The sequence below is a fragment of the Podarcis liolepis genome, assembly GCF_965112155.1.
Source record: "Podarcis liolepis genome assembly, chromosome: 1".
Taxonomy (NCBI): domain Eukaryota; kingdom Metazoa; phylum Chordata; class Lepidosauria; order Squamata; family Lacertidae; genus Podarcis; species Podarcis liolepis.
The window spans coordinates 53471686-53499539 of record NC_139554.1 but is presented as its reverse complement, the minus strand read 5'-3'; the positions used below and the strand labels follow the sequence as shown (position 1 = coordinate 53499539).

General features: G+C 45.3%; 1 long non-coding RNA gene across 3 annotated transcripts in view; it reads right to left on the bottom strand.

Annotated features, from left to right (window-relative positions):
* Window positions 1-26318, bottom strand: part of LOC310689099 — a 30093-nt gene extending 3775 nt beyond the window's left edge. The window contains exons 1-2 of one of the 3 annotated variants that reach the window (XR_014517315.1): window positions 26143-26318; window positions 3923-4037 (exon numbers count right to left, since the gene is read on the bottom strand). This is a non-coding gene — a long non-coding RNA (uncharacterized lncRNA). Of the gene's footprint in view, window positions 1-3922; window positions 4038-14157; window positions 14892-26142 lie in introns of those variants that run through there. The other 2 variants (XR_014517316.1, XR_014517317.1) reach the window with 2 other exon arrangements.
* Window positions 26319-27854: the final 1536 nt, after the last annotated feature.

Genomic DNA, 27854 nt, shown 5'->3' with positions numbered 1-27854 from the left:
AGCCCATAGGGAAAATCGTCTTGCGAAGCAGCTCAAAAACGGAAAACCCTTTCGTCTGGCGGGTTTTCCGTCTTGCGAGGCATTCGTCTTGCGGGGCACCACTGTAGAAAGTGTCCATTTCACAATGGCAGTATGGGCTGTCAATCTTTTATACTAGATTTCCACGACTAATGAACAGCCACCCTAACTGGGGGCGTCTTGAGGCACAAGGCTGCCTCTCTGAGGATTTAATGACTGGTTATGGATTTGCTGTTGCTGGTCACCACCTTTGCATATTTATAAATAAACAGAAATGCCATAGAACAAACCCCGAAAGTTCTGCTACTATTCAGAGAAGCCAGGAGCACGTAACAATATAGGATTCCAGGAATGCATGGTGCCTCCTTATCTTGGAAAATCCAAGGCTTGCAGATTTCTAGAAATGTGAAGAATTCTTCCCCAACACACATCAACACCACATTAAACTATGAGGCTGCAGAGCGGCCAAAAGTGGTGAAGGGAAAATGTAGTCAACACTTCTGGAATCCTCCAGGTGGCGGCTAGATCCTATTCTAAGCGCAGCTGTGATATAAGCAGAAAAAAATACTCATATCTATAAGCTGGACCGAGCCCCTCTACTCACCTGCAAGAACCTGCAAGAGCTAAATCCATGAGGAATAACAATATTAAAAGAAAACAAAGCCAGGGAAAGGTCATTAGCAATGTGAATAAATTCTAATGTGTAGGTTTTGTTTTTGGCTTTGCCCTTTGCTCTCTGTAGAAAGATTACAGTTAAAGACACCAGAAAGATTGGGGGGAGGTTAGTCTTTTTCAAAAAGAGGGTTGAAGTTTGGGATTCTTCTGCCATATGCAGTTGAAGGTGGCCTGAAAAGGGATTTCCTGCCCTCCATCCTCACCCCACTGATAAAGAATGAAAGACATCTTACAGGCGTCAAAGGTGACCATTTTTTCCCTAATACATTCATAGTTGAACTTGTTGCCCATTTGTTGGGAGTCGGTGTGAGAGAGGAATGTTCAGCTTGCTTATAAACCTAAAAGTGCTCACCCCCACCTCTTCCTTCCCTGGTTCCCAGCGACATCCTCCCATCTCACCTCATTTAATTCATGTTTGTTTTGGGGTTGTTGTTTTTTTAAAAAATGTTTTTTGAATTCAACTCTTGGCAGCATGCTTCAGTCTTCTGTTGTGGGCATCAGATGCATAAAAAAGTAAGAAAAGCTAAGTGGGGAATGTGGAAATTTGGAATAATCTGAAAGAGCATTTATGTCCCTAGCTGCACAGAGAAAGAGATGCTTTTTTTTTGGCACAAGAGGGCACCATTCTAAAAGGACTGCTTTGGCTCTATATCGGAACAGAAAACATAACTCACATGAAGACAACAGCCCAGTGAATATTATGGAGCTCCTTATTTCCCATGTACTCAGGATGAGAAAGATTCATGCAACCAAGTCCGAGACAGAAAAGGCTGAAGTTTAAAACACACACTCATAATCCTTCCAGAGGCTTAAGCAATCAGAACGATTTGGTTGCAGTGAAAAGCTCCCCGACGCCACTGAGTCATACAATTTAGCAATGGAAACATTAATTAAAGAGATCTGGTCAGGAAAGGTCTGTCCTCCAATGCAATATATTCCTCAGGCAATTGTCCTGTGGATTTCACCCCATCCATGTCCACATTTACCAGCCAGTCTTATGCCTTTGTCCCTGTTAATAGTTTTCAGCTACAGCCCAGGTAGTGAACGTGGTGCCTACCATAATCCCTGATCATTGGCCATGCCAGCTGGCACTGGTGGAGGCTGGGGTCCAACAACATCAAGAGGGCATTGCATTAGCTACCCCAAACTAGTGATTCTTGTCCTTGAAACAACATGTTGCTTTGCTGTTCGTAGCTAGGCTAGACTCTATACATAACCATACCCAACTATCCCCCATTTCACACCTGGTACCAAGGTGACTAGGCATTAATGGAAGCAAAGCTACACAGCTAGCTACAAAGGCAGGTTTTTCTGCATTGAATGAGACAATTGAAACAGATAGACCACTTCACACATTACATAGCAGCAAGTGTGTGTCTACACAAGGTGTGGAGATGCAGTCACTTCCAGCCTCCTGTTGTGTAGTTCACCCGTCACCCACACAGCTAAAAAAAAAGGCACCTGTCATGCACACACGTTATATGATTAGGTGTATATATAAAACTTTTTAGATGTGAAGTATCTTAAAAGCCTCATGTGAGGAGTGACCCTAAATCTCCATAGCCCATGTATCTCTGCACTGTGTGTCGTATTGACATCTAAATGCTGCTTTGGACGTTTGGAAGAAGTGTAAGTGAACGTGAGGGATCATCTAGAGCGACCCCAAGACTGAAATGCCATTCAACAGTCACCCTTTGCAGTTAACTGGTATAGAAACTATAGAACCTAGTTTCCTCTATTCTGTGATACAATGTAAGGTCCTTTTTCAGTTGCTCTGAAGATTACAAATGCCATGATTCTGTCACTTTAGATTTTTTTCTGATGTGGACTACATTGGTTCTTTTTTTAATGTACGTTTTTCTCTTTTTAGTTACAATAAAATGTAAATGGGAGGGAAAGGTGTGGTCTTTTCTGCAGGCTGTGATGATAACACTGTAATGCATAAGGCGTAAGCAGTGGAGAACCAAGGCTGGTGGTGCCTTGCCTTCCCTATGTATACTAAGTACCTGCTCACTGGAAAAAGAAGACAGCAGTAAATCTAACCTCTGTTGCCATGCTTTAAAGTGTGGTTCTTATTAAAAAAAAGGGAGGGGAACCCACACCACTAAATGCAAAGAAATCATGAAAAATAACAAGGAACAAAAGCTCTCAATCCAAGCTGAGCGCTGCACAGACAGGAACCTGCTCTGACGTACATGAAAACCCCACAGGGATTAACTCTTTCTTACCCAGGAAAGCCAGCCTTGACGTATCTGCTTTGCCGTGTGTTTCGTGTTCCTTCTGTTATAACCACAAATACATTTGATCTTGCTACCTAGATTCTTTACATTTAGATTTTTGTATGCAACATTAATGGATGTGCTGGGGAAAAAATCACTCTCCATCCATTAATTCTTTTTGCACATGTGTTTATTGATGCATTGTTTTGAAAGTAAGGGAGAGGAATTTAGCGTCTAAAATTGGTGTGCTAAATAAGCAAGAGCTCCAACACACACCCAACAAAATGGAGAACAAAGTCTTTTCAACTAGTTCCCCAATACCTTTTCTCTCATCGCAGGAACACATGTTGCAATCCTGTCGGTGGCATCCTTCATCAGAGAATTTTAAAGCATATAATAGAGATACGATTAATGAAGACTTGTATCATCTCAGATCTACATCTGCCAAATAATAGGATGAAAAGCTATTCGCAGACTGGTGCAGCTAATTGTCCATAATGGTTGCAGCATATCACAGGAGATAGAATCCCCATCATCTAGTTGCCACTCCCTCTTACAAAACTGCAGCAAAGGAAAAGAGAACTTGCATACACCTTAAGAAAATAAGAAAGGCCTTCTGAATCAAGTCAAAGCTCGATCAAGTCCAGAAACATTTTTCCCACCATGGGCAACCAGATGGCACTGGGAAACCCATAATGAAGGCCTGGGGGCAACAGTACCTTCCTGCTTGTGTTCCCCAGTGACTGATATTCAGAGGCATGAAATTACCATGAACCCATGTGGGAAGTTTTATGATATGGAAAATACATATTCCTGGCAGCAAATAAAAGCCATCTATGTCAACATAGCAGCCTCTGTTGAAATGATTATCCAGTGACACAATCATGATCGTCCACAGGTCTTTGATTAAATGGAGATTACACAGGAGAAATTTCAGGTGCATACTGCCCCAAATGACTCTGCCCTACCCACACACAAAACACAGAAACAAAATTAGTCAATGTACTTACTACCTATCCACTTTGCAGTGTATGGATGTTGCAAAATGAAATTCAGACAGAGTGCATGTTGGACTCATCACTGGCCAATTGTATGATAGGTGAAGATGAAGAACTGTGATCACATCTGCAAAAGGAGGTATGAGTTATATTTTTCGGTATCTAAGATGTTGAGGGCTGATTATACAAATTCCAGATCTTGCAACAATACAGATTCTAGGATCACGTGGAACGTGTGAACATTTGTATAGATTCACTTGATCTACACCATTCATTAGAAGCTTGTTATCTATTCCACAGTGATCTACCCTTTTTTAAGATCTCTTATCTCACCCACCTGCTTTTACCTCAGGTTCATGTATATCACTCTTTTCTCTCATCCTTTTCTTCAACCACTAAATTCAATTCTATTCATTTGAGTGTGAACAGAGACAATGATTTCCCCTTTCATTACATCACTGCTGCTGTGAAGGGTCATTTTGCACACATTTAAGTTCAAATTAAATTGTCACAGAATCATAGAATTCTAAAATTGAAAGGGACCCCAGAGCTCATCTAGTCACAGATTGTACTTTTTGTATTCTGTTGTCTCTCCACTTGAGCTTGACTCTGCAGTTGATTCAGCTCAAGCTGAAGTACCCAATGCCAGATTCGGTGATTGTGGGATCAGTTTCAGTTTACACTGTCTGCTGATGGGGACAAGGTGCCGATGGCAACAAATCCCATGTGCCCTCTTAACCCCTACCCCTCCTGGCTTATTAAATCCAACAGAGGAGGTCTGACTGGTTGAGTCAAGAGCACGGTTAATGCTTCATTGTGCAAGGGGCTGGTCGCTGCTGCCTTGAAAGATGCAGTTGTGTGGCAACTCCAAAAGAAACCAGGTCTGGACTGGAACAACTACTGACCAGTTGCAAATACTCTCTTCATGGGGAAGGTGGTGGAGAGGGTTGTGGTGGGGCAGCTGTAAATAATCTTAGATAGCACAGATTTAGATCCATTCCAATCTGATACAGGTCTGACTATGGTACTGAGTCATCTTTGGTTACCTTGTTGGATGACCTCTGCAGAGACTGGGACAAAAGGAAGATGACTGATTGGACTGCCTGAATTTCAGCCCTACAAGGAAGGCTCCCACTCCATCTGTTGCTCTGAGAGTAATCCAGCACAGCCACGATAGCAGATATAGGAGGGGTTAGCACTGCTTCGAGAATAGCCCCATGTGCTAGCACTAGACTATATCAGAATCATGCATTGGTTCTGCACATACTCAGAACAATTTCTCTAAAGACCAGGTGTCTTCATAAGTAACCAGAGAAGCAACAGGGAGGGTTTCCTACTTTGCTAAAGAAAAAAAAGATGCAAAGAAAGAAGATCTACAGCATTTTAAACCTTCAGCTCTGAACTTAAATTTGAAGAAAACTGTAAGATAACTCTGGGACGCGGGTGGCGCTGTGGGTTAAACCACAGAACCTAGGGCTTGCCGATCAGAAGGTCAGCGGTTCGAATCCCCGCAACGGGGTGAGCTCCCGTTCTTCGGTCCCTGCTCCTGCCAACCTAGCAGTTTGAAAGCACGTCAAAGTGCAAGTAGATAAATAGGTACCACTTTGGCAGGAAGGTAAATGTTGTTTCCGTGCGCTGCTCTGGTTCACCAGAAGCGGCTTAGTCATGCTGGCCACATGACCCAGAAGCTGTATGCCGGCTCCCTCAGCCAATAAAGCGAGATGAGTGCCGCAACCCCAGAGTCGTCCACAACTGGACCTAATGGTCAGGGGTCCCTTTACCTTTATAAGATAACTAGCACCCCTCTGTGCTCTCTTTCTCTCTCTGTGTGTGTGAGCTTGTCCTGCTTAGCTTCCAAGAGAAAGCAAGGCTGGGGAAGAGCCATCACTGCTCCCACCTACCCCAAGCTGAGCCCTTTCCAAGTGAGATAGTTGTTTTTCCTTCCTTGGAAACAGGGGTCAGATCTACTGCTAGTGATCGGCCAGGCAGAGGAGCTGGATGGAACCATCAAGAAAAGGCATCCCCAACCTTCAGCCCTCCAGACTACAATTCCCATCATCCCTGAACACTGGTCCTGTGAGCTAGGGATCATGGGAGTTGTAGGCCAAAACATCTGGAGAGCCGCAGTTTGGAGATGCCTGATCTAGAAAGTCTGTCCACCACTGAAAATTTATTAATGTTATTGTGTGACAGGAAAAAGATTGAACCATGGCTTTGGAAGTTTTGGTGAATTCTGAATCTTGGCAGGACTTTGCCCCACTTTGCTTATAAGAGGGGCTTACCCTGAGGTCTTGCATTCTGGGAAGGTTGAGAAAGGCTGACATTGCTTCTCACTGGAACTTTTCTACTGGAAGTTCAGTATCAAAGATTGCTTTTTCAAACCTTGCACAATTGAGGTGAGGTGGGGGACAAGACAAAAGTTTGATAAAGCTATTGTTTTTTAGGGAGCTGATGGGACTAGCACAGCCAGGGAGTCAAACAGCACTGTGCCTGACCCAGCAAAGAAGTATGTTCAGCCACGGGAACATCTACTGGGTTGGCCAGTAATGATGATGGATAGATCCATAAGAGCCAGCAGAAAAGCAGCAGCTGGGGATCTTGCAAAAGTGAAAGGCTACTAAGAACCAGAGAAGGAGGCATGAAACATTCTCCGAGTTCTGGTTAGTGCTGTCAGGCAGCAGTAAAGAAAGTCTTCCAAGGATGCCAGTGGCAGCAACAAAGGATTGCCAAAAAATTGAGGATTGGTGCCAATTTCAGCATCAGCATTTGAAGCAATTGCTTCATTTACTCAGGGGAAGGCCCTGCACCTATTCACAGTTACTACTGCCTGGGCCAATCAGAGAGTAGGGGCAGGAGGCCATTTGGCCTAAGCCTGAAACTCAAAGAGGGCCTCAAATTTGGACACATGTAATAATAATAATAATAATAATAATAATAATAATAATAATAATAATAATAATAATTTATTATTTATACCCCGCCCATCTGGCTGAGTTTCCCCAGCCACTCTGGGCAGCTTCCAATCAAGTATTAAAAACAATGCAGCATTAAATATTAAAAACTTCCCTAAACAGGGCTGCCTTCAGGTGTCTTTTAAAGAGAAGATATCTGCTTATTTCCTTCACATCTGAAGGGAGGGCGTTCCACAGGGCGGGCGCCACTACCAAGAAGGCCCTCTGTCTGGTTCCCTGTAGCCTCACTTCTCGCAATGAGGGAACCGCCAGAAGGCCCTCGGTGCTGGATCTCAGTGTCCAAGCTGAACGATGGGGGTGGAGACGCTCCTTCAGGTATACAGGACCGAGGCCGTTTAGGACTTTAAAGGTCAGCACCAACACTTTGAATTGTGCTTGGAAACATACTGGGAGCCAATGCAGATCTCTCAGGACCAGTGTTATGTGGTCCCGGCGGCCACATGTTGTTTTTTTAACCATGTTTGTCAATTTATTGCCAATTCTCCCAGTTCGGAGAGATCCTTTTGGAGTTCCTCCTCGTCCCTTTTTTGTCTGAAACACTTTAAATATATAATTTGGTGTCATCAGCAGACCTGGAGGCCACTTGTTCTCACTGCTCATCCCTCACAATGGACCATTTAAAAAGCACCTTTCCTAATCCCAGTCCTTGGAGAACTCTGGTTTTTACATTCCTCCACTGGGAGAACAGTCCATTTATTCCTACTCTCTGTTTCCTGCTTTTTAAGCAGTTACTTAAGCATATGACTTTGCTTATCCCTTGACTGCTAAGATTACTTGGGAGTTTCTGGTAAGTGATTCGTATCTAAAGCTTTTTGGTACAATGCAGGTAAACAAGTTTTTTAGATCATCCCTCCCCCCTCCCCCCCCCCCCCGCAAACAGTAGACAATATTTGCCAGGACTTTCAAAAATGTTTTTGAGGGTTGATGGTCCACTTAGGTGCAAAAAGAATCTGACAATCTGATCACTGATTCAAGACTTGGGTACTGCTACCGTGTATTATTAGATCAACAAACACTGACACAAGAGCTTTAGAAAAGTCCATGTTGAACTGTGGAGGCTTGAATGTTCAACAAGAGGGCACAATGTGAAAAGTTTAAAATATCCGCACAATGCACCAAATTATTTGTTCTGCAAAACACTTTGGAGAACAAGTTTGATGGCCATCTGTCAGGGATGCTTTCGCTCAGATTCCTGTGTTGCAGGGGGCTGGACTAGATTGACCCTTGGGTCCCTTCCAGCTCCAAGATTCTATGATTCTTGAGGTTGATGATCCTAACCACTAAACCAGAAGTCCATGCAGCACCTCAGCCAAGAAGCTTAAAACCCCTGGTTTCCTGAGTCATAATCTTTGGGCTGCTGCCATGACCACGATATCAGAGATTCCCCTTAGCTGATTTCCTTCAGCCCCTATTCATCTTGCTCTCTCCATTTGTTAATTGTGAATACGAAAACATGATACCTGGTAACCTAATGCTAAAACCCCACAACTCTCCAGCCAGCAACATAATTAAATTGCAAGAGATGTCGTTTACCACTCGCCATCTAATTCTTGGAAATGGGTTTAAATGCATGTCATATGTCCAGTAACATGAGTCACTATTTATTTATTTTTAATCTATCTAGATGAAAATAGCAAGTGATAGTTAGCATGGTGCCAATGTGACACCAGATCAGCGTGCCAATTTGTGGGCACATCAGAGGTTCACTCCCATGAACATCTGTAGAAATGCCTAACCATGGTTTATATAGGACTTACACATCACCTCACTTATCTGGAATCACACCCTCCATTGCTGCATTCTCGCTACCATTCTATTCACCTCATTCAGCAGTGCTTCAACTGTAAAAAGCGTATCTAGACAGAGTTTGTGTGCATCACTTTCATGGTGAGGGCTCCTAGCAGTGCACCTACAGCTTCCTACAGCAGATTAACTGTGGTTCCTGTTGTGCTGTAGAACTGCACCAGCTTATCCCGACTTTGTATTATTGTATTTAAAAGAAGAAGATTCTTTTCTGATGCAGAGGACCCTCAATGTATTCCAAATGCTTAGTTCCTTTTACAAAGGGCAACTGCATAAAGCTCTTGGGTTTCGTATAGCTATTATGGCTAACTGCCATTAATAAACCCTCCATGAATGTACCTAATTGACGCTGAAATTCATCTAAGCTGTTCTAAATCTACAGCCAATCTAGTATTAGGAAGAACATTTCTCTATCCACTTTATCTACAACAGGGATGGGGAGCCTGCAGTCCTCCAGCAGTTGGACCAAAGCTCCCAACATTTGTGACCATTGGCCATGCTGACTGGGGTTGATGGGAATTGAAATCCAACAATTTAAGGAGCGCTCCATCACTTGTCTACACCATGAGTCATCTTCTAACATGTGGTCATTGTCCACCGTCCCTTAGTTGTATCTTATCTGTTGTTGTTGTTTAGTCGTTTAGTCGTGTCCGACTCTTCGTGACCCCATGGACCAGAGCACGCCAGGCACTCCTGTCTTCCACTGCCTCCCGCAGTTTGGTCAAACTCATGCTGGTAGCTTCGAGAACACTATCCAACCATCTCGTCCTCTGTCATCCCCTTCTCCTTGTGCCCTCAATCTTTCCCAACATCAGGGTCTTTTCCAGGGAGTCTTCTCTTCTCATGAGGTGGCCAAAGTACTGGAGCCTCAGCTTCACGATCTGTCCTTCCAGTGAGCACTCAGGGCTGATTTCCTTAAGAATGGAGAGATTTGATCTTCTTGCAGCCCATGGGACCCTCAAGAGTCTCCTCCAGCACCATAATTCAAAAGCATCAATTCTTCAGCGATCAGCCTTCTTTATGGTCCTGCTCTCACTTCCATACATCACTATTGGGAAAACCATGGCTTTAACAATATGGACCTTTGTTAGCAAGGTGATGTCTCTGCTTTTTAAGATGCTGTCTAGGTTTGCCATCACCTTTCTCCCAAGAAGCAGGCGTATTTTAATTTCATGGCTGCTGTCACCATCTGCAGTGATCATGGAGCCCAAGAAAGTAAAATCTCTCACTGCCTCCATTTCTTGCCCTTCTATTTGCTTATCTGTACTAAGCTCCAAATGCTTTAGTCTTGCAATCCTCTGGTCCAAAGAAAGGACAGGAAGCTTCTGTGAATGCAGCAGGATATCAACCTTCCAACACTGGCTCCATTGACCAACAAGCCACTCTTGAAATTTGAGGGACTCCCAGGAACAGTCTCTGATGAGCTGTGCCTAGAGAAAACTACGGAAGTCATGACACACATAGAAAAGTCACACATATGCAGCTGTTTGGTAGGCCTGGTAGAAATTCCCACGTCCAGAATTTCTGGGTGTGATCAAGGACTTGTATTGACATACCTCCGGCTGACCTGGGATGAGAGACTAAGTTTAGCAAAAGACCTGCCTATTCCAAATTCCTCTTATTTCAACTGATCTTCGATTTTTATTGCTCTGTAAATTGGAATACTGGACTGCCCAATATAAGAGCATGATGCCAAATTTTATGCTGATTAATTAGAATGGTTACAAGTGACAGCTAAAAGGGCAAATGACCAATGAGGGGAATCACCTTATGGAAGAAGTACAATGAAGACCAGACATCAATGCGGAGTCAAAGGAATACTGGTTTGATACCTGGCTGGCAGAACATGGTGATATGGAGTCTGCTATTCCCATGTTTTATTATGTCAGGCTTCTCAAGTTCAGTGATTCTTAGCACAATGTTTTTTTTAAAAAATCAACTATCACTTTCCTTCCAACGCCTGCAAATGTACTTATTTTTCTTCTTTCCAGTCTTCATATCACTGGCAGACTTCTGGTGGCTTTCCACATAATGCACCAAACGTGCATTTCAGTTGTTTACTTTTAATGTATGGGACTGCTCACCACACACAACTGCCTGTGTAAAACACTTGCTTCCAAAAATGAGTACATGCCACTTAAAAACTCCACAAATCCCACCAAAACAAATTGGAAGGTGTTCCCTTCCAAATGCAAATAGCCTGTGTTTTTTAAATATACATATATATATATAACCCCATGATTGCGATGTTGAAGGTAGTCACTATCTGAGTTTCAAAATATTTGTTCTCTCTCCTGCCTTGTCCTTTATCTCTCAGGTCTCCATACGTCACTAAAGCAACATTCACTACTCACAGCCAGGGCTGCCTTGGTGAATGTGTTCCACTGTTATTAATGGAAGCAAACTCTGTTCCCTTGTATTAAAAATACACCTTCCTCTAAATATAGGCAATCTCTGTGTGTCTAACTACTACAATGGGAGAACTGAAAGGGACCAAAATATTGACATCCACTGGGTGTTGATAATTTGTTTTGGTTCATGCTCTCTTCCTGGGTATTATCTACACCTTTGTGGAAAATCTGTTATTATTTAGCAGGAGGAATGTGCAAGGCGTTGTTTAGATGTGGGGTTGTTAGATGGAGTTTCCTCTGTTTGTTTTTCCATGCTCTGTCCAAGCCATGTCAATGAGAAAAGCGTTTACTGAGCTATTTATAACCTCACTTCTCTCTCTCTCCCTCCTTCCTTCCCTTTCCCCCTGCGTGGCTGTACCTTTTTCATCCACATTGCAGAAAGATGGCATCGCTAGCCTGTGAGGGGAGGGCTTCTGGGGACATGGTTTGCCTAGTGTGCAGTATGGGGAGAAGTGGAGGGATGAGGACAGGCTGTACCTGACTAAAGAAATTGGGGAGAAGCAGGCACTTGGTAGTCAGGGAAATAATGAAGAATCAGGGAGAGAGAAAATCTGGGGAAAGAGAGAATAGCAGAGGGAAGCATGACGACCTGGCATTAAAAGGATGTGGAAGCTCCATGTTCATTCAAACATTGTCATGAATGACTCCGTATCTCATTCACTGCCAGCTCTCCACTCTTCTCTCCGCTCCTAGTTTGCAATTTCTTTCAATTTCTTAGCATGTTTTGTGTGATTGTATGAATGGGTGTGGTAGCAGGAAGAAGGATACTTGATTCACTGATCTGCTTGCGCTGCTGTCAGGGTTGTTGTTTTTAAACCAGGGCAACACAAAGCAGTTGGGGCAACCAGCCTCTGAAGATTTAGAGATGAGACCTTAGTGCAGTTTGCAGGGCGCATAGTGTTAAGTAAAGGTAAAGGTACCCCTGACCATTAGGTCCAGTCACGGACAACTCTGGGGTTGCGCGCTCATCTCGCTCTATAGGCCAAGGGGGCTGGTGTTTGTCCGCAGACAGCTTCCGGGTCATGTGGCCAGCATGACTAAGCCACTTCTGGCGAACCAGAGCAGCGCACGGAAACACCATTTGCCTTCCCACTGAAGCAGTACCTATTTATCTACTTGCACTTGATGTGCTTTCGAACTGCTAGATGGGCAGGAGCTGGGACCGAACAGCGTCACGGGTATTCGAACAGCCAACCTTCTGATCGGCAAGCCCTAGGCTCTGTGGTTTAGACCACAGCACCACCCGTGTCCCTACAGTGTTAGGTAAGCACATGTTAAATTAGATCTATGTCCGCCTCACCTGCTCTATGCAGGGTATGTATATATTGTTGCATGCAACCCAAATTTCCGAACGGTGTGAGATTCCAGTGGTTCTAGGTGCTTACTCAGGGTTCAGTTTCCTCAGACTGACATACGGTTTATTTACACACAGAGCCTAGGACTTGCCGATCAGAAGGTCGACGGTTTGAATCCCCGTGATGGGGTGAGCTCCCGTTGCTCGGTCCCTGCTCCTGCCAACCTAGAAGTTTGAAAGCACTTCAAAGTGCCAGTAGATAAATAGGTACCACTCCGGCGGGAAGGTAAACAGCCTTTCCATGCGCTGCTCTGGTTCGCCAGAAGCGGCTTAGTCATGATGGCCACATGACCCGGAAGCTGTACGCTGGCTCCCTCGGCCAGTAAAGCGAGATGAGTGCCGCAACCCCAGAGTCGGTCACGACTGGACCTAATGGTCAGGGGTCCCTTTACCTTTACCACCTGAGCCTAAGATGGAGGGGCTCACAATGTTACCATGCCAAGAATGTCTTGTTGCTCCCACAGCTACAGCCTCAGCAGAAATCAGGCATGGCTGTCTCTCAACTGCCCAGCCTACAGCCTGCTTCTAGCTTACATACACCACTATGCTCTGGTCTTTGTCCTGGATGGGGGCCCCATCCATTTGACGTCTGGCACAGAGCGACTTCTTTTGTTATCTATACATAGGAGGCATTATGGCCCTTGCCTGGCTAATTCAACAATTGAATCCTTGCTCAACTGAATCCAGGAATTAGAAGGGACTCAAATATACTGCCCACCCCACCCCAACCCCACAGCAACATGCCTTGTCTTGTGCACATATGTCAAAATAAAGAGGCTAATGTATGAATATGTCTTTCTGATTTTATACATGCAGGTCTTATTATAAAGCACAGGGGAAGGACCTATAATAAATATTCATGCGTGCATGCTGCCAATCTGACTGGGTTGCCCCAACCACTCTGGGCGGCTTCCAACAATTTATAAAACTACATCAAACATTAAAAACTTCCTTATATAGGGAGGGTAGTACCTATGACCCTCTAGATGTTGTTGGGCTCCAAATCTCATCAGCACCAGCCAGGATGACCAATGGATGATGAGAGCTGTGGTCCAACAACATCTGGAGAACCACAGGTTCACCACCCATGGCTTATAGGGACAGATGAAGCTACCTTGCACAGAGCCAGACTACAGATCAATGTCTGTTACTGTCTACTTCTGCATGGGTTCTTTTTATAAACGAGCTATACCTGAGGACTGGATCACAGAATCATAAGGGACCCCAAGGGTCATCTAGTCCAACCCCCTGCAATGCAAGAATCTTTTGCCCAACATGGGGCTCAAACCCACAACCCTGAGATTAAGAATCTCATGTTCTACCAACTGAGCTACCAAGGCAACTTCAAATGTTCTGCATGTGCTCTGTCATTATGGTTTTGAGCCAGGGCCTACCTCAGCAACCTGTTTTCAGCACCAGAGTTTAGCTCTTGGACATGTGAAGCAGTCATAGTGTGCCTCTGACCATATTCAGAGTGCTCTTCTTTCACCACATAGCAACCTAACCACAAATAGCCACACATGATAGAAATCAGTCAGATAACAAGACTCCTAAACAGGATTGACCCTAGCCCCACCACTTCCTCATTTTAGAAATTAAAATGTGGAGAATGTAGACATCACAGAGTGATATATGCACTGTACTTATATACAGGCATGTGTTTATCTATAAACATACAAACACCTACATCTATATATTATATATTACCAATTCTCTTTCCTGGTCATGCTTCATAATCAGCAACGCTGGGCACCTTCTCTATGGCTACTCCCTCCATTTGCAGATAGACCCTGTGTTGAGAGCAGTGGAACCATCTCGTCGGTTGCTATGCCATCCTCCTAGGACATCAGGTTTGGGCAAGTGCTGTCAGGTATTGCCCGCTTGTTCTGTTTGGAAGCTGTGGTAAGTTGTGTGTGTAAACAAAAATATGGGGGCTCACACCCTGTGTCCTAATATAATGTAGTCATCACCCTTCTGGGTTATATTGACAGAAATCCTAATGAGCCCATTCTGAGTCAAACACAGCTGAGAATTATAAGGGGGAAAGCAGCTTGTTCCCCCAGCCCAATGTGCCCCCTTGATCCCTGCGCCCATCTTCCTCATGGAACTATTATGGCTGCAAGGCTGTTCCACCCCAAATTTCCACCCACCTCTATGAATGCTTTTCCCACCCCATGTGCGCAGAAGGCCACACTCCAGAATATCCCAAGGCTGAGTGACCTTGTCTCTGGGTCCAAATGGTGGGCCACCAGTATTGCACTCTGGGCACGGACATGACCAGCTCCAGGGATGCCTTGTGTATGGGGCACATCTCTTAGCAATGAAGTGCACAAACCAGCCCCGCAGTTTGTTCCTGGCCACGAGTGATCCTTCTTTCAAATCATCCTGCATTTAGGTCTGAGGAGGTATAAGCCAACCCCGTCACAACAAACGCTTTTAAAATTTCGTTGTGGGGTTTGGCGAGGGTTAATATTTGCTTTTCCTGCAGAAGCTTTGTTTTTGCCATTTAAGCTTTGCCATATCCCAGAGGGGGGCCTTTAGCCACTGCTTTCCCCCTCCCCGGAAACTTCAAAGGGCACGTCTGCGTGTCCCGCGATGTGCTTAAAATTCGACATCGTGAGGGAAGCGCATGGATGTGCATCAATCTCTCGCACGGCGGCTCTCGGCTTGCGCGGGAAGTGGGCAATTTTGGCGGGGTCCCCCGTCTTCCTGCCACTGCTGCAGGCCGAGGGATTCTGCCGGGCTGAATAGGCAGGCAGCGCGCCGCTGGCTCGCTCGAGCTGGCAGAGAGGAGGCGGCGAGCACGGGGAGGGGGGCAGAGAAGGGGGGGACGGCCAGATGGAGGGCCGAAGGGAGGGGGGAGCGCTCGAGGCAGCCGCGGGAGGGAGGGAGCGAGCGGAGGAAGCGAGACACCTACGCAACCACCGAGCGAGAGGAGATCCTTGGATGCAAACACAGGCGTCCTCCTCTCCCTCCCCCCGCCTGCTGCTCACATGCCCCTGATTCATTTCCACATGCCGTACACGTGACATGCTAATTCAGGGCTACTACACAATTCCAGGGCGGTGGGAGGAGGAGGAGGAGGGGCGTGCAAAAGCGAGGCGCACGCTGCAAAGCCGAGACTGCAGCTTCCCTCTCTCGTGCGCGCAGGGGAGCTCGGCTGGCTGGCTGGCTGGGGCGCATTTTTAAAGCAGCCCCCGCAGCAGCCTGTGCCCCCGTCCGCCCCACCTCGTCAGTGTGTCTCCCTGCGAGTGCAGGCGGCAGCGGCGCCTCAGCAGCGCCCTCCCGTCTCACCCTTCGTGGGGACACGGGGTGACGGCAGACGGAGGCGCCCTTCGCCTGCGCTTCCCGGCGGCGGCAGCAGCAGCAGTACGAGGGGGTCGAGGAAGGCGGGGCCAGCTGCTGCTGTTGCTGCCGCCCGCCTCTGCCCTTCTCCTCCGAAGTTGGGAGCCTTAGAAGGGTTGAGGCTATATTTAAACACAAACAAACGCACGATCTTATTCGCTAGGGAGAGGCGGGCGGGGGAAAGGGGGGCGCGGAGCGAAATACGCAAACGGGCTCAGGCCCCTCCCCGCGCTTGCCTGCAGGAGGAGAAAGAAGGGGGGCGCATGTGGAGACTGCAAGCCTCCGGCACGTTTCCCTGAGACTTGGCTCCACGGAATTCAGTGGGGCTGCCTTGCGAGGGAAAGTGAGGCGCGGCGCTGCAAAGAGAAAGGCGAAGGCTGCGGAAGGTGGCCCAGGCTGTTTGTTAAACTGAATAGATCATTTTAACCCGCGGGGAGCGGGGCTGTCTGAAAGGAAGGAGAAGGGAAATTCCTCAATGGAACGAGTCGCAGTCACCCGTAGCAACGAGTGCTTTTCATTACTATTTTAAGATCAATAAATACGCGCCTCGCTCACAAATGGCTTCGGTCCATCGGGCTGTGCCACAGAATGACAGGGGGAGGAAGCAGGCAACTCTCCGCAAGAGTCCAGATACATCGCGCTTACTAATTTATTATCTTTATTAGTGGCTGCATGGTGGTCAAGGGTCTCTGGGCGATGAAAACGATATAAAACCGCGATCCAATAAAAATGAGAACAACAGCACACAAAATCCCCAGTCAGTGACAAGAGATTAAAGGGATTCCAGTCACATTCGTGTGGTCTAATAGCAAGCAATGCCTTGGTGTGTTCACAATACATCACTAATCGGTTGAAAATTGCAGAATCCAGTGATGACTTTGCGTATGTGAGGTGGCCTTCAGAAGTTTAACACCGCAGAACTCTGGCATCAGGTCAAATGCAATGTTCAATAAATCTAGAGTGCAGAAATACCAAATAATATGCATGCAGGTGTGAGTCAGCCTTGTACGCAACATATACCTGTACTGGGAAGCAGCAGCCAGGTTTGCAACATATATTCACCATAGTTGCACACTGTGAATATAGGAATTGTTTCAAACATTTTTTTTGCATAATTTCCAGTTATAATACATATTTTGGGTCTTAATCCAAGACACATGAACCCTGCTAAAGTGACTGACTAGCATGTGTATTTCTCATCCCTCCTAGAAAAAACTTTTGATACTGCCACATTTATTGTTTCTTTGTTGTTAAGGCGCGACAGGAGGTGTTCCCTTTGTCCCAACCTATCTGGCCTCAGGTAGCCTCCAGAAGAGGTTGGAGAGCTTGGTGCGCCCAAGGGCAGTGGCCCTTCCTCTGCTCAGTCCAGATCCCCAGGCTATGAGGAGAAAGCTGTCTCAGGTTGCTGGAGTAGGATAGCTTCTGCTATTAGAGTCTGAGTCAGTCAATTGCATGGAGCAGAGGAAGGGGTAATGGGAGGCCTGCTGCGATGATACCAGGCAGGGATGGCCCATCAGACAAGAGGGAGATGCCCACGTGGGTTGTCATGGGGGAGGGTGGGCTGAAGGGTTGATTGGCAAATGCAGGAGCCAGTCACTTGATCCACACAACACTACTCCTGGAGTGGCTCAGTGAAGCTCATAGTAGGGCTTTCCTTTCCTAATGTAGAGCTTTATCCTGAATTCAAACCAGCCCCCTCCACCATGTAAAATTTTAGCTGTTCCATCACACCAGAGCTCTTCCTGTAGCTTTCCTGGTTTCTGTGACTGAGGTGGGAGAGAGGGAAGCCAAATGCCCCATGTTATGTCCAATGCCTCTCTCTCTCTCTCTCTTTTGGTCATTATTGTATTTCCTTGTGTGTTTTCCTCTTTCCTTCCCGAGCTCAGCATGCCTTGGATACAATTATTCCCCCACTCTGCATAGCTGAATATAGCAATATATACTCTGCCTGTTTTGGGGTGTTTGTTTGTTTTAAAATGCAGTTATTTATTACAGTTTTTGAGTAATACAATTAAAGTAACATTGAAATATAAATGGAAAATTAATGTGTATACTAAGAAGCCATCATCTGCGTTGTATTAGGGAATGATTAAGCTAGTGCATTTAATGGACACTGCGTACATTTGCCAGATGTGAGGGTTTGACTCAAATATCTATGTTTATGCTTCTTCTTTTTATACTAGTTTAAGAGCGTACAGGCCCTGAATTAGTGTTTAATGCTAGCACAGTCAGAAAACTTACCCAGGTCAAGAAACAATTGATCCCTGAGCCTCCACTAAGGATTGACTGAAAAAGTGGGTGGTATAGCCATAAAATACTAAAGATTTGCTTTTCTATTAAAAATAAAGTATTGTGGTGAAAATCTAGCATATTAGCAGGCAGGTAGACTTGTACGGCATTTCCGTGCGCTGCTGTGGTTCGCCAGAAGCAGCATAGTCATACTGGCCACATGACCGGAAGCTGTATGCCGGCTCCCTCAGCCAGTAAAGCAAGATGAGCCCCGCAACCCCAGAGTTGTCCGCGACTGGACCTAACGGTCAGGGATCCCTTTACCTTTTTAGACTTGTACCTGTGTTCCTAATATGCAAGTTTTCAACTGAAGGAAGCATGATGTTCAAGGAAAGCATTCTAATATATGACCTTCCAGCATCAGTTGCATCTTCTGCATATTTGAACTGATCCTGAATGCAATGTAGACATGATGCAAAGCCTGCCCCCCCCAACAAAAATCCTGGCTACGACCATGAGGGGGGCAGGCTTTGGTTAGGAGAGGGAAACCTCAGATTTGTATTGATTTTGATTGATTGGGGGGGCAGCTGCCCCCCTGCTTCCCCTTGGCTGTGCCCATGACCATGAGTTTAGCAGTAATAGATTCAGAAAAGGCAAATATAACTTTGCAGTCAGAACTTCTATCTTGGACATGGAGCCAAGCAGGTAATCAATGGAAAGGGGAGCGAAAAGGGATACCTATATTGATGACATGATTTAAATATCTGTTAAACGGAGGGCAGGAAGACAAAGCCACATTACAAAAAGAAAGGGGTTATTCAGTTGTCTCAATCACCATCAACCAATGGATTTATAGAAGTGCATGCCTGCCTGCTTTAGACTGATTAGTATCTGAAAAGGTAAGAACAGTTCCATGTTCTACATCCCAATCAAATCAAGATATACAAAACGCCAGGAGGAAGGGAGATTTGAGAAGCAATTTCTGTTTCCTCTAGAACAGGGGTGGGGAACCCCAGCACCTAAGTATAAACTTCTTGCTGGTTTCATATACAACTTATTTCTGTTTTTTGTTTTGCTTCTCCTTAAATATGGCACAAGAAAGATAGAGCCAGATCATCTTGGATTACTGAACATTAGTGTGTACTTCCATTAGGAACGTAAGTGTATAAGAACTGTCCTGCAGGATCAGACCAAAAGCCCATCTAGTACTGTGTCCTATTCTCACAGTGGCCAACCAGAAGCCTACGGGAAGTTCACAAGGACTTGACTGCAAGGGCATTTTCCATACTTGTGACTCCCAACAACTAGTATGCCTATGTCATGCTAGCATAGTTACTTGTGAACCCTGGACACCATGCTTAAAATCAGCCTAAAACTGCACTTTAATATGAATATACCATGATACTTCAGTGCTTCTGCCACATTCAGGTTTTCATTGTCTATTCACACATGGCAAAACTAAGCATCATGTGTGATGCTCCGCCTCCTACTAAGCAAATACCATATTTTTCGCTCTATAAGACGCACCAGACCACAAGACGCACCAAGTTTTTGGAGGAGGAAAACAAGAAAAAAAATTTTCTGAATCTCAGAAGCCAGAACAGCAAGAGGGATCGCTGCGCAGTGAAAGCAGCAATCCCTCTTGCTGTTCTGGGTTCTGGGATAGCTGCGCAGCCTGCATTCACTCCATAACACACACACACATTTCCCCTTACTTTTTAGGAGGGAAAAAGTGAGTCTTGTAGAGCAACAAATACGGTATATGTTCTCCTGCTCCCCATCACTCTTGCCTTGCAAAAATAAAACATAATAAAGCAGTATTCTCTCTCTCACACTCACTCTCTCTCTCGGTGTGTGTGTGTGTGTGTGTGTGTGTGTGTGTGTGTGTGTGTTGCTACTGATCTCATTTGTATAATGCAGAATTTCTCCATGGACCACAGTTAGTGACATATGCTTTCTTGATTCTCACATCCCTTTTCTTTATGTCTTGCCTATGGAACTCCAAGTAGCATCTCTCATTAGTTCAATGAGGGGCAACTCAGGACAGCAGCTGGCTTGCTTGCTGCTCCTGAAAACCTCCCAGGCACAGAAGGTAATTTCAGTTCAGTCATCGCTCAAGGTCTTCCTGGACAAGGTGGGTGTATGTGTGCATGTGCCCGTGTGACCAGCTACATCACCTCTGCCTCCGTGGCTCAAGAATGGGTGATTATTGCTTCTTATCCCAGTCCAGTGAAGTGGATGTCTAGCGTTCCCATTATACAGACAGTGAACCAGCTATGCAGCTTGTCTACAATTTAAATTAAGGCCACCCTGTTCCAGAACCAACACTCTATGCACCTTAGGACTGGCTTACCCATGCCAGTACAACACTTGATCATTCAGTGTTTGATTAATCAGCAGTGCACTTTGAAGCAGAATATGTGGTATTGAAAAGCACATTGTTGGATATGATGAGCTCCAATAAAACACAGACCAGAACAGATAGCACCAGCCATGATCATCTGACCTAATCACAGAGAATTAAACCATCTCATGAGGGCTAAAGCACACTCTAGCCATCAGAAAAACAGAGGCTAAAATACTAATAGGAATATTCAAAAAATGTTAAAAGGCACAGGGTTGATGTTAAAAGGGCCTGGGAGAATAAAATAAGTCTTTGTGTGGTCCTGGAAGGACATGAATGTAGACACCAAATGAGACACTCTTGGGAGCAGGCCCAGACAGAGGGGGGCCATATGGGCCACTTGGCCTGGGTCTCCAATTCCAAAGGGGGCCTCGGTCAGCATATTCACAATCGCAGGGGATGCACTGGGGCAAATGTGGAGGTGCAAAGGTGGTGGCAGCGGTGGATGGATTCCCTGGAGCCATGGCTGGCAGCGAGAGAGAAAAGCTTCCCCAGCGTCCATCAAAAGCACTATTGTATATATTTTCCATTCTGTCTTTATATGCAGATACGGTTCAAGCCTTGAAATAAAATTATTTGTCAGCATAACTTTTGTGAAAATTAATTATATACTTACTTATTTATAAGACTTCAGTTATCCCCAGGGTAAAAAAGGGGGGGCACATTATCTACCTGACCCGGGCCTCTGCCTGGCTCTGCAAAGCCTTGCTTGGGAGGGTGCATTCCATACTGAGTGTGGAAGGCACTGCCAAAGGGCCCACTCCCTTGTAGCTGCCCTCCAGTTTTAGTGGTTCCCCCAAGAGAAGGCCATCCCTTGGGGATCTCAGGGCTCAAGTAGGTACATATGGGAAGAGGTGACCCCCAAGACGCGCAGCACTTTTAATTCGAAATGCATTCCATGCTGCTCAATTCAAAACAAGTCCTAGCATCTGAACCCTACTTCTGGATGAAGTGAAATCCTGGGCACTGAGGTTAGGAAAGGAATAGAAGGAAAGAAAGTCTACGATGGCTGAGTTTAAAAATGCTCATCCTGAGCTTCAAACAGAAATAGTTGATGAGGGAGAAATGAAGTGAATCATGGGCAGGTTAATTAGACTTTGTAAAAGGTTAGAGCAAACTATTTAGGATCTGTGAAATCATTGCCTAGCCAAGGAGTTACATGCTTCATTTAAGTCTGGGACAGATCTGGGTTACATGTCAGACTTTAAATTCTCATAAATGGGGTGCAACTAGGAGCAAGCCATAGCAGCAGAGAGGGACTCAGTCTTGGAACTTCTATCAGTTGATCTCTTGGCCTATCAGCCTAATTTTTGTGTTTCCCCCTTCCCTCTCTCTCACTGATGTACTCTGTGGCTAGGAGTGCTTTTCACCAGCTTCATTTGCTTCATCAGTTCTGGCTGTTCCTGGACAGGTACAACCTGACCACTGTAGTCCATGCATTGCTAACCTCAAGGCTGAATTATGGCATTGCACTCTATTGGGGGGGGTGTCTGCCCTTGGGTACCATTTGGAAGCTCCAGCTGGTGCAGAATGCAGCAGCCACTGCTGATGGGTGTATTTGGCCAAGAACATGTGACACCATTGTTAGAACAACTGCCCTGGTTGCCCATCTATCATCCTTGTATTAACCCACAAAGCCTTGAACAACTTAGTTCCAGGGTGCCTTAGGGATCGCCTGAGCCCTTATATTCTAGCTCAGTCACTGAGATCATCTGCAGCAGCATCGTTAGTTGTTTCCCAATTTGGCAAGTCTCACTTGATAGCAGCAAGAAGGAAAGTCTTTACTGGGAGAGCACAGATAGCTCAGCTGGTTAGAGCTGAGCATGATGCTGGTAACATCAATGTTGCAGGTTCGATCCCTGTATGGGACAGCTGCACATTCCTGCATTGCAGGGGGTTGGACTAGATGATGCTCAGGGTCCCTCTCAACTCTACATTTCTCTAATTCTATGTCTAGTGTCCTCAGCCCAATATTGTGGAAAACTCTGCTGACAGAGATTCAGCAGGTGTCTTTAGTGTAAAAGTTAAAACCCCTGCTGAAAACTTTTCTATCCCCCCAGGCCCATGCAGGCAATTAAGAATACATCTTTCCACAACGGTTAATTGATGTTTGTTTTTAACTTTTAAATATGTTTACTGTGTGGTTTTAAGTTTGTTTGTTATAAACTGCTCAGGAATATTTTTATGAAATATTTATATAAATGATTACATATGTAACTCCATGTGCCTCATAGGTTTTGGAGAACACCACAAAAGCTTTGGTTTTGTGACATTTTGGCTGGTTCCAATAAAGGTGTTACCCAATATTATGGGTTTTAGCACATATGAGTGCAGATTCAGGGACTGGTAACTAATTTGGAGTGCCAAGTCTGGTGTATAATGAGGGATATTTACAATGCAGTCAAACCATGTGCAAGACAGGCACATGGCAGGATTTGAAGCTCAGAGTTTTCCTGTAAGTTTGCTACTGCCTGTGTTGCTTTTTCCCCTCCCTCCCTTAGCAGCCTTTACCAGCTCCTTTGGCAGTTCCTTTCTTTGGGCTGTGCCCTTGGATTTTTGCGGGTCAGTCGCTCACGCTGGACAGTTTGTTCCTGCACGCGCTGCCCTCCTTTAAAATCTGCAGGCAATGCCCGGGGGAATCAGCAAAAGAAACCTTTTCTCCTGCCGCCCTAGCCCCAGTGTCACCAGCTCGGGCGTGGAAGGGGCTTGCATAGCAGGCAAGGGAGCCAAGGTAAGCCACAAGGGGGCATGTGCTGTTCTAATTCATAAAATGTGCATTCATTGACAAAAAGAGAGAACCCCATCGCTGAATACTTGGTGAATGGTGTGTGCATAAGTTAATACTGCGGTAGCCGAGACTCTCGCAGGTGATAGCTGGAGGGCTGGGGCTGGGTGAAAAACAAGAGAAAGGGAAGGGAGGGAGGGAGACCAGTTTGCAGATGAGAAACAGAGAGCCTAAGGAGGCGAATCTGCATGAGCCTGGCAGATTGGGGTCTGAGAGTGTACCTTGGGCTTTGAGGGATATGATGGTGTTGGTGATTTAGTAGTAATAGTGAATTCATGGCTTTGTAAGGCATCATCACTAGAACTAGTATTATTAAATCCATCACTTTATAAATTTGAAGCAACTAAGACTGCAGTCCTGTGCAGTCCTCCTTTCCTGGGAGTAAGCCCCACTGAAAACAATGGAACTTATTTCTCAGTAGGTATGTACACGATCGTAGGGAGGAGAGGATGCTAGCCTCTTGTGGTTATCAACACCCCCTTCCACAAGGTGGGCAGGATCTATTACAGAAAGAGGAGAGGGGGAGAGTTATGTATACAGTCTACGCATGCCTCCTCAGATAGAGTCTTTAGAGCCAAGTGGGGAAAACAAACACACACCAGAGCTGCCGACTCTCACCCAAGATTGGGGGTGGGTACAGCGGCATACATGTGCGATGCTGAGCTCCATCCTCAGCCTCCTCCTGATGCATGTGCAACATTGCCAGCCAGCCACCACCACTCCCTGCCTGCAAAGGCAGCCCAGACCGCCGCCTGCCACTCACCCACCGCTTTGCTTCTGTTGGTTCTCTGCTGCTGCCACAGTGACTAGGTCAAGGCCTCTGACTCAGTCATAAGGCCTCCACTGAGGCCCGCTGCAGCCGCAGACATACTTCTGAAGTGTGGCCCAGCTTCTAGAAGTACATCTGTGGCTGCAGTAGACTTCAGTGGAGCCTTTGCAGCAGCAGCCTTGGCCTAGTCGCAGCAGCAGAGCCAGCAAAGGTAAGGCGATTGGCAGACAGGCTGGCAGTGGCAGCGGTTCGAGGCGGTCAGGCCTGTGTTTGTAGGCAGGGGGCAGCGGGGGTGGCAGGGCATGCTGTGCAACACATGCATCATTGGGAGAAGGCCAAGGAGGAGGCACACATCATTGTGGGGGCTCGACCCTGCCTGCAAATATTAACTTCCCCAAAGAATCCTGAGAGTTGTAAGGGTGCTGATGATCCTCTGTTGGAGCACCACCAGCAGTTATCTTTCCACAAGGGCTGACATTGATGCCGAAATCCAGCATCGCCTGAGCTCTGCAAGTGCAGTTTTCTCCCAATTGAAGTGTTTGGGGACCTGAACATTCACAGGGAAACCAAAATTCACAGGAAAACCAAAATGCTTGTTTACAAAGCTATTGTACTACCAACTTTACTATACACTTGTGAAACATGGAGCACTTATAAATGCCATCTCCAACTTCTCAAAATATTCCATCAACGGTGTCTCTGGAAATTTTTACACAGCACTTGGGAAGACAAGCAAACTAATGTCAGTGTACTGGAAGAAGCAATGATTACCAGTGTCGAAGCAATGATTCTTCAAACACCAACTTAGCTGGACTCGTCATGTTTGGATGCCTGATGATTGTCATCCAGAGCAACTACTCTATTCCCAACTCAACAATGAAAAGCAAAATATGATGGACAACAAAAGAAGTTTAAAGACGCTCTCAAGGCAAATCTTAAAAAATGTAGTTGCAGATAAGTAGCCGTGTTGGTCTGCCATAGTCAAAATAAAATAAAATAAAATAATTCCTTCCAGTAGCACCTTAAAGACCAACTAAGTTAGTTCTTGGTATGAGCTTTCGTGTGCACAAGTGTATCTGAAGAAGTGTGCATGCACACGAAAGCTCATACCAAGAACTAACTTAGTTGGTCTTTAAGGTGCTACTGGAAGGAATTTTTTTATTTTATTTTATTTTAAAAAATTTAGTATAAGCACTGATAACTGAGAAACACTGCCCTGTGAGCATTCCAGTTAGTGAACAGTCTTTACTAAAGGTGTCGTGGACTTTGAAGAAGCATGCACTCAGGGCAAAAAGGAGAAAGGAGCTTAGAGGAAGGCATGCTTGGCAAACCCTCACCGTGATCAACTCCCACACGGAAACCTATGTCCCTACTGTGGAAAGATGTGTGGATCCAGATTTGGCCTCTGCAGTCACCTTTGGACACACTGTTAAGACTATGTTAATGGAAGACCATCTTACTCGGCTACGAATGATTGAAGAAAGAAAGAAAGAAAGAAAGAAAGAAAGAAAGAAAGAAAGAAAGAAAGAAAGAAAGAAAGAAAGAAAGAAAGACTATATTTCCCAGGATTCCCTGTAAAGATGGAATGCTCCACATCAACTGATTCAGAGGCATAATGATTCTGAACACTGAGTTAATGTATAACATCATAGCTAAAAACTGCCCATAGAGCTGTAGGAATGGATTTAGGCACTAGGATATTATATATTACAGTAGTACCATAAGCTTCAGGTTACATACGCTTCAGGTTACAGACTCCACTAACCCAGAAATGTTACTTGGTTAAGAACTTTGCTTCAGAATGAGAACAGAAATCGTGCTCCGGTGGCGCGGCAGCAGCAGGAGGCCCCATTAGCTAAAGTGGTTCTTCAGGTTAAGAACAATTTCAGGTTAAGAACAGACCTCCAGAACGAATTAAATTCTTAACCTGAGGTACCACTGTATTCAGTTATTATTGTTCCTGAGTGAGATCAACAGAGTACCATCCTTGCAGCTTAAACTTGGAAGCTAAGACAAGGTTGAGTTAACCTTCTAGAAACAATAATCCAGAATGCTTTAAGGCAGCCTGGATTTTCCTGGTAGCACACCCTTTGCTCTCCCTTAAAAACAACAATCATATACACATTGTTTTGTGAAGAAATAAAAGTAGTATTTACTTACATAATCTAGGTCTTGAAGCAGAAGTTACAGTAGAAAAATGAAAGTGGTTTATAACTACTAACTTACAAAAGTACAAAATATAAGTTGAAAATCGTGCCTGAGCTCATGCGCATGTGGTCAGCTTGGAAGCATGATGAAGAAAGAGAAGGCTGCCTAGACAGGGAGGAAGTATGTAGGGTTACGGCTTCCTGCCAAGGCAGACAAAGGAAGTGATCTCACAGAGTTCTTTCTGTGAGCTTCAGCCCCTTCAAATGCCTATCTAGCAAAACATGAATTGTTGGTTTGACTGCACTAATGTCCCACAAGAGCCATACTGACTAAACCCTTAAAAGCCTTCTAAATTAAGGTTTGCACAGACAACAGAATCCTGAGTGGACAGTACTAGTTTAGTCTATAGCTGGAGTGGGTCATTTTCTAATGATTTCTCATGGGTGTGGGGCAGGGCAGGAGGGACTAACACAGCAGGTAGAAAGATTCTGTCTCAGTTTCTCTGTGTTTTTTGTTTTTTTTAACTTGTTTTGTTTTTAAACATGGTTTAAGGAGTACCATGAGTATTTGTAGGGGCCAGGGCCCTGAGTGCAGTGAGGAGTTGCAGAACCACACCCTTGCTGTGTTTGCCTTAAGGGAGTCAGGTGAGGCCTGGGAAGTGTGGCAAGATCATATGTGCAGCACCTGGAAGCAAGCCCAAGAGGAGTACATAAGACCAGCATTTCCCTCTGGTTCTTTGCCACAACAACGTGGTTTATATTCTGCTGTTCCCAGTTCCTGTGTTCGCTCCTGATCCTGCTTCCGTTCCTTCTCCTGTTGTAGGTTCTGTTCCTGCATTCCAACCTCATCAAGTTTCCGTGCTCCATTGAACTGCTACCATTGTTACCATCCATACCCTGGTCCTGGTGTGTCAGGGCTGAACTGCTGCCACCAATGACCTGGACCATGACACATGGGAACACTGAGAAATGTTATATCCCAGAAGAGGCAGCTGGTTGGACACTGTGAGAACTGAATGTTAGACTGTTCCAGCAAGCTCTTAGGTACCCCCTGAGGTGGCACGGTGTATTGTATCACCTCATTATGCTGCACATGTAGTCCAGGTATAAGTCAGTAAGGATCACAACATCTCATGGCAGCAAATTCAATAATTGAATTGTGCATTGTGTGAAGTCTTTGCTTTTTTTGTTTACTCTGAATCTACTGCCTCTCAATGTCATTGGTTGACTCAAAATTCTAGAACATAAGAAGAGCCCTGCTGTCTTTGCCCAGCATCCTGTTCTCATGATGATCCATCCATCTAAAGCCTTTGAGAAGCCCACAAGTAGGACATGAGCACAACACCACTCTTCCCACTGGTGATTCCCAGAAACTAGCATTCAAAAGTACTCTGACATTGGAGGGGAGGACACAGTCATCAAGGCTAGTAGCCATTGATAGTCTTATCCTCCATTTGTCTAAATACCTTTTAAATCCATTTAAACAACTTTGGGAACAAATTTGGAACCGTTTGCCATTTGGTTCCACCTTGGTCAAGACCCAAGAAAACACTTAAAATTAGCATATCACTGGTATATGTGTCCAGTCAGATTAAATAAAATCAGCTACAATATTCCAAACTTTGCTGGTGAGGATGCAAACTGCCTGGGTCTTTATTCCATATATGGTGGCACTGCCTCAAAATTATCTGTTTTCGTAATCCCCACCACCACCACACACAGAAA